We start from the raw sequence: 7614 nt of genomic DNA on the forward strand, positions 1-7614 counted from the left end.
TATAAGAAAAATATATGTAAAATAAGAAAAACAGCTGTACAATAAACATTTTTAGAATTTATGGATTTTTTGTGTGGGAATGAAGTTGAATATAAATAGAAATGTCCAGGGGGTGTGCAAATGTGTCTGAAAGTGTCATAATTCACATATTTAAAGTGACTATGTGCATCAGGGAAACAGAATGTCCAGGGTGTGTGCAAATATACCTTAAAGTGACATATTTAAAGTGACTTATGCTAGAGTAAGTAACTAATGTTCATGAATGTGCAGGTGTGCAGTGACCACTAGTGTCAATGAATGTCCGGAATGTCCACAGTGAGTGCAAGAACCATACTGTATGTGTGGATGTGCAAAATGGATCAGTACTGTGTGGTGTACTGATTAAGAGACCGTATCGCCTGCGGAAAGAAGCTCCTCTGATAGAGATTGACAGATATCTGTCAATGACAGCCATATCATCAAGCATATCCAGATGAAGGCATTTATAGTACATAGTGTACTCCGTGGTCGTCTTTGTCTTTGCCTTTCTCTTTGCCTCACTCTCAGCTGGAAAACTCGCTATAGTGGAGCCATGATTTCCTCTGCAAAACTACTGAAGTGTGAACTTTATATACTATCCTAAAATTGCTCACAGGAACCGAACCATACAGTATTTCACAAAAGTGAGTACACCCCCCACATTTTTGTAAATATTCTATTATATCTTTATAATAATATAAATAAATAATATCAAGGGACAACGCTAAAGATAAGAAACTCTGATAGAATCTAAAGTAATCAGTGTTACAGCTTGTATAATGGTGTAAAGTTGATGCCCCCTCAAAATAACTCAACACACAGCCATTAATGTCTAAACTGCTGGCAACAAAAGTGAGTACACCCCTAAATGAAAATGCCCTAATTGTGCCCAATTAGTCCTTTTCCCTTCCCGTTGTCATGTCACTCGTTAGTGTTACAAGGGTTTAGGTGTCCTTGGGGAGCAGGTGTGTTAAATTTGGTGTTATCGCTCTCACACTCTCATACTGGTCACTAGACATTTAACATGGCACCTCATGGCAAAGAATTCTCTGAGGATCTAAAAGAAAAAATTATTGCTCTGCACAAAGATGTCCTAGGCTATAAGAAGATTGCTAACACCCTGAAACTGAGCTGCAACATGGTGGCTAAGATCATACAGCGGTTTACAAGGATAGGTTCCACTCAGAACAGGCCCCGCCATGGTAGACCAAAGAAGTTAAGTGCATGTGCTCAGGGTCATGTCCAGAGGTCGGCTTTTGAAAATAAACGGGTGAGTGCTGCCAGCATTGCTGCAGAGGTTGAAGGGATGGGGAGCCAGCCTGTCAGTGCTCAAACCATATGCCACACTCTGCATCAAATTGGTCTGCATGGCTGTCATCCCAGAAGAAATTCTCTTCTAAAGATGGTGCACAAGAAAGCCTGCAAACAGTTTGCTGAAGACAAGCAGACTAAGGACATGGAATACTGGAACCACATCTTGTGGTCTGATGAGACCAAGATAAACTTATTTGGTTCAGATGGTGTCAAGAGTGTGTGGCGGTGACCAGGTGAGAAGTACAAAGACAGATGTGTCTTGTCTACAGTCAAGCATGGTAGTGGGAGTGTCATGGTTTGGGGTTGCATGAGTGCTGCCGGCACTGGGGAACTACAGTTTATTGAGGGAACCATGAATGCCAACATGTACTGTGCCATACTGAAGAAGAGCATGATCCCCTGCCTTTGGAAACTGGGCCGTAGAGCAGTTTTCCAGCATGATAATGACCTCAAACACACCTCCAAGACCACCACTGCCTTGCTAAAGAAACTGAGGGTAAAGGTGCTGGACTGGCCAAGCATGTCTCCAGACCTAAACCCTATTGAGCATCTGTGGGAACTCCTCAAACGGAAGGTGAAGAAGCGCAAGGTGTCTAACATCCACCAGCTTCGTGACGTGATCAAGGAGGAGTGGAAGAGGATTCCTGTGACAACGTGTGAAGCGCTAGTGAACTCCATGCCCAAGAGAGTTAAGGCAGTGCTGGAAAATAATGGTGGCCACACAAAATATTGACACTGGGCACAGTTTAAACATTTTCATTTGGGGGTGTACTCACTTTTGTTGCCAGCAGTTCAGACATTAATAACTGTGTGTTGAGTTATTTTGAGGGGACATTAACTTTACACCATTATACAAGCTGAGTTTCATATCTTTAGCGTTGTCCCTTGAAAAGATATAATAAAATATTTACAAAAATGTGAGGGGTGTACTCACTTTTGTGAGATACTGTATGATTAAAGTTTTTCAGGCTGCGATAATATTCACCTTTAACACACTGATTGTCATCTATTTCAGTAATTGCAGAAGGCCCCACCTGAAGAAACTAAATAACTGATTTTAGAAATTGCATTAATTACCTCTTCCCTGAATTTATTTTCTTGTTAGGTTCATAATGGTCAAAGGTTGTGCTTTTATAAATGTATGGAGTACATTTATATAAAACATTTTTCTGCACCTATATGGATAGGCTAATATATAGGCCTAATACTATATTGCCACACACACCCTCAAGACCAGAGCTATAGTAAAATATATACCTCTCTTTTCACAGACAAGGCTAAAGCCTAGTCTAGACTAAAATGTAAGTCTGTGCTATTTCAACTGAAGGACACGTGCACTGACTAATCGTAAAATTCTTTGTTTCATCTCAAGATGTTTCATCTCAAGATGGACACCAGTAATGTTTCTTCCTAAGGCACATTTATATTAAAAAAAATTACTTAAATCTAATTGAACTATGGCCTAATCATGGCCCTGTCTGTGAAACTAGCCCATAGGGCATGCATGCTTTTTTAAATTTATTTATTTATTTACTTAAGGTACTACAAGTAGCTATTTAAATGTGAAACACTTATAATAAGAAGTCTTCTGCTTTGTAGTTTTTCATTGATCCCTAGGCTTTGATTAACAAACATCAAAATGTTGCATTTAAACAGTTTTTATTGATTTAAGTTTGTAGTTTGTTCCCCAAAATCTGCAAAAGACATTGCAAAATGTGATAAGTGTACATATGGAAAATAATATTTCATGTTGTACAACATATTATATTAAAATATATCATTATTTATGATTAAACAACATTAAACAATGTTACCTGACTTATCTGGCAAGATAATTGGCACTGAAATGGAGCGCCTTGCAAATCTCATCTCCTCCAGTAAAAGTCTCCTCTCTTCCAAAGCCAGCTTGGCCTACTTAAGTTCAATGATTTGCTCCTAAAAGTTGTTGTTTATCTCATTGGCCTCTTTAAGAGATGGTCTGATATCTTTTAGAACATCTAGTTTCTCTCATTCCAGCTGTACTAAGTCCTGACTAGAACCACAGACATTCTCAAATCGCTGATGTGTTATGGCTGTAGCCTGAACAATTGAAGCTGGAGGCTGAGGCATGGATGGACTGTTAGGAGGACTGGGAGATGGTAGTTGTCTGTCAATAGGAGGTGAACTTGATTGCTCTTGCGAACATAATTGCCCTGGCTCAGGTTCAGGTTGACGCAACCCTAACCCTCCATGGAGGTCAATACCACCACAAATCCCATCTGAGGCAGTTGTTCCAAGAATTGACAGTGCCTTTTCTTCTTCTGCTGTAAGAACGGGGGCATCATTAGGTTTTATTCACACCTGTTTTATTAATTGTTGTCCTTTGTAGTGCCCTTTTTCTTTTAGCTAGGCTTGAATAGTCGTGCGACTTCTTCCTGACCTCCCTCCTTGATCTTTGAATACCCCCCTTTTGCAGTACGTTTTGTAGCAATATCTTCCCAGATTTTTTGTTTTTCTTTATTTGTATGACTACCCTTAAACCTGCTGAAAATTATATGTTTTTGTAGCTCCACCTACTCTAAAATAATATTAATTAGCTCTTTTTGAAAAATGTCTTTTCTTTGTTTTTTAGTTTTAGCCATATTGCTAGTGTCTCCACCCCTAGGTATGTCCTTATTAAAAATTTTCTCCTATTAGGAAATGGACATCAGGTGAAGATAGGCGAAACTTTTCAAAAATCAATGTAAGAGCTTATTTATGTATTTACTTATTTTGATGTGAGATAAGAAATTGTTGATAAAGAAATTGATAAATAAATCTACTTAAATAATTGAGGTTTCATATAAATATCGAAAATGATGCTGATGTCATTTCCGGCAAGGACTGTTAGAATTTGTTTTATGCGAGATCAGAGCAAGACAGTGTTTTTACAGAACGACATTTCCAGTTAATTTCTGTTTTTAAACTTATTCAAGAAGAAATTACATGACTTTTTTATGTTATTCGAGTTAAATATACATTCACACAAGTAAAATAAGAAACGGAATTTAAAACTTAGATGGATTGCTATAAGAGCATGTCCAACAATGACGAGCCATTCTACAGCGTGACATTTCAGCACTTGACCAACGGATAGCGACTCCTAAGTAGCACTTAAGGGGTCATACGGTCCTACATGCACTTTTTCAAGCTGTTTGGACTGAAATGTGTGTTAGGAGAGTGTGTACACAACCACTCTACAATGATAAAGAGCCGCCCAGTGATTTTCTTTTCATTTATTAAAATAAGATGCCCCTTCTGAAATCAGGCCAATCTCAAATGCCTGTCGATGTGACGCCACACCGTCAGAGGCCGCTCCTACTATAGTTGATTGACACCGGTGTTTTAGCAAAGACCCGCCACGAGTGAGAAGAAGCTGTCGGCCATTGTTTCGCCGCTGGAGCAAAATGCCGCCTAAGCGAGTGTGGTGTACAGTTGTTGGATGTAATAGCGAACACAGCAGTCATCATTCACTACCGAAATCTGAGCCGCTAAGGACGCAGTGGCTGAATCTTGTTTTTTGAAGCTAACGTCCCCGCCGATCTACCTAAATGCATTCATGTTTGCACTAATTATTTTTCACCATACTGCTTTATAAATGAGGGTCAATATAAAGCAGGTTTTGCTAGGAAGCTGCTCCTGAAAAATGGGTCTGTACTAATGCTTCGTGACATCCCTGATCTTCCACAGCCAGTAGGGAGGGGGGGAACAGATTTTCCTGATGCCCAGGAAAATAAGTTCCCCACACTGAATTTGAAAGACATTTGAAAGGGCATTTGAAACATTATTTTATTGTCATTTTAAACATTATTTCACAGACATATATATATATATATATATATATATATATATATATATATATATATATATAGTTGAGGTATACTTACAAAGGCTTAGGTACTGTACAATGTTATCTGTAGTACAAATTTTAAAAAGTCGGCAAAAAAGTATTTAGTCAGCCACCAATTGTGCAAGTTCCCTAACTTAAAAAGATGTGCGGCCTGTAATTTTCATCATAGGTATACCTCAACTATGAGAGACAAAATAAGAAAAGAAATCCAGAAAATCACATTGTAGAATTTTCAATGAACTAATTGGTAAATTCTTCAATAGAATAAGTATTTGGTCAATAACAAAATTCCATCTCAATACTTTGTTATATACCCTTTGTTGGCAATGACAGAGGTCAAACGTTTTCTGTAAGTCTTCACAAGGTTTTTACACACTGTTGCTGCTATTTTGGCCCATTCCTCGCAGATCTCCTCCAGAGCAGTGATGTTTTGAGGCTGTCGCTGGGCAACACAGACTTTTAACTCCCTCCAAAGATTTTCTATGGGGTTGAGATCTGGAGACTGGCTAGGCCACTCCAGGACCTTGAAATGCTTTTTACCAAGCCACGCCTTCGTTTCCCCGGGCGGTGTGTTTGGGATCATTGTCATGCTGAACGATCCAGCCACGTTTCATCTTCAGTGCCCTTGCTGATGGAAGGAGGTTTTCACTCAAAATCTCACAATACATGGCCCCATTTATTCTTTTCTTTACACGGATCAGTCATCCTGGTCCCTTTGCAGAAAAACTGCCACAAATGATGATGTTTCCACCCCCATGCTTTTTGACCCCAGAGTGTGAGATCTTGCGTGGAGCCCCAGATCGGGGGAGATTATCAGTGGTCTTGTATGTCTTCCATTTTCTAATAATTGCTCCCACGGTTGATTTCTTCACACCAAGCTGCTTACCTATTACAGATTTAGACTTCCCAGACTGGTGCAGGTCTACATTTTTGTTTCTGGTGTCCTTAGACAGCTCTTTGGTCTTGGCCATAGTGGAGGTTGGAGTGTGACTGTTTGAGGTTGTAGACCGATAACAGATGCCATTAAAACAGGTAACAAGTGGAGGATTGAGAAGTCTCTTAAAGACGAAGTTACAGGTCTGTGAGAGCCAGAAATATTGCTTGTTTGTAGGAGACCAAATACTTATATTACAGAGCAATTTACCATTTTTTTTCTTATTTTGTCTCTCATAGTTGAGGTATATCTATGATGAAAATTACAGGCCTCTCTAATCTTTTTAAGTGGGAGAACTTGCACACTTGGTGGCTGACTAAATACTTTTTTGCCCTACTGAATAACATTTATACTACAGATATCAGTGAATCTAAGCCCTTTGAACAGACACCCCAACACACAACCATACAATATATACATGGGTGTATTTACACACACACACACACACACACACACACACATTATAGATAGATAGATAGATAGATAGATAGATAGATAGATAGATAGATAGATAGATAGATAGATAGATAGATAGATAGATAACCTTAAATATATTTAGAATAAATCAGTATCACATCTAACATCATCACACAACTAACGTGAAATAAAACTGGTCGTGATGTCAGTACTTGCCCAGCAAACCAGCCTTTTGCAGCGGCTTAAAACGTCTAAATTTTCTTTAAATATACTTTAAATATACAATGAAAGTGAAAAGACACATAATAATTTTGCATAGGTTATTTGTTTAATTCACAAAGTTCGTAAAAAAAAACTTTAAATCGAGAGAAAAACTGTTAAAATCCTTGTTCGCCTTCTCTGCTTTAGGTAGCGAATGACGTCACGATTTGAATCAGGGAAACATAGGGAAACTGAATGCCCCGGAACACCGGTTGTCTCTCTCTCTCTCGCCTTTAATGTGTTTTTTTGTGTGTGTGTGAGTGTGTGTGTGTGTGTGTGTGTGTGTGAAGCAGAAAGCGGGTGCTTCAATCAGTACGGTGTGTACTGTGTGATGGATAGGGTCCATTTGATGATCACATTTTCAGATGTGTATTTAAAACAATACTATATAATGGTCATAAGAGGGCAGCACCTTCTCTGTGTGAAGATGAGCAGCAGGAGAATGTGTTGTCTTGATTGATTTGTTTCCATCCAGGCTTCCATGGGAATGAATCAGTCAAGACAACACACTCTCATAAATCTCATAACTATTCTATTAGCAATATCCTAAATGATTATACTGTTCACTAGCTACTCACTTTGTTGGCAGGAAAAAAACAAGTTGTCATTTATATCTGAAAACTTATGTTTTTGTGCATGTTCAGAGCCTTTGGTAATTTATCCTAAAATATAAATCAGTGACTCAAGTTTAAAATCAATTAAATAGGATAAAGTCTAATCACATACTAGTAAACTAGTAAACTAAGTCTGGGACAGAAAGTTCTGACAAAGTATCAGTCAGGTTTTAATGATTTAAAAACAT

The sequence above is a fragment of the Clarias gariepinus genome, chromosome 2 (assembly GCF_024256425.1).
Source record: "Clarias gariepinus isolate MV-2021 ecotype Netherlands chromosome 2, CGAR_prim_01v2, whole genome shotgun sequence".
Classification (NCBI taxonomy): domain Eukaryota; kingdom Metazoa; phylum Chordata; class Actinopteri; order Siluriformes; family Clariidae; genus Clarias; species Clarias gariepinus.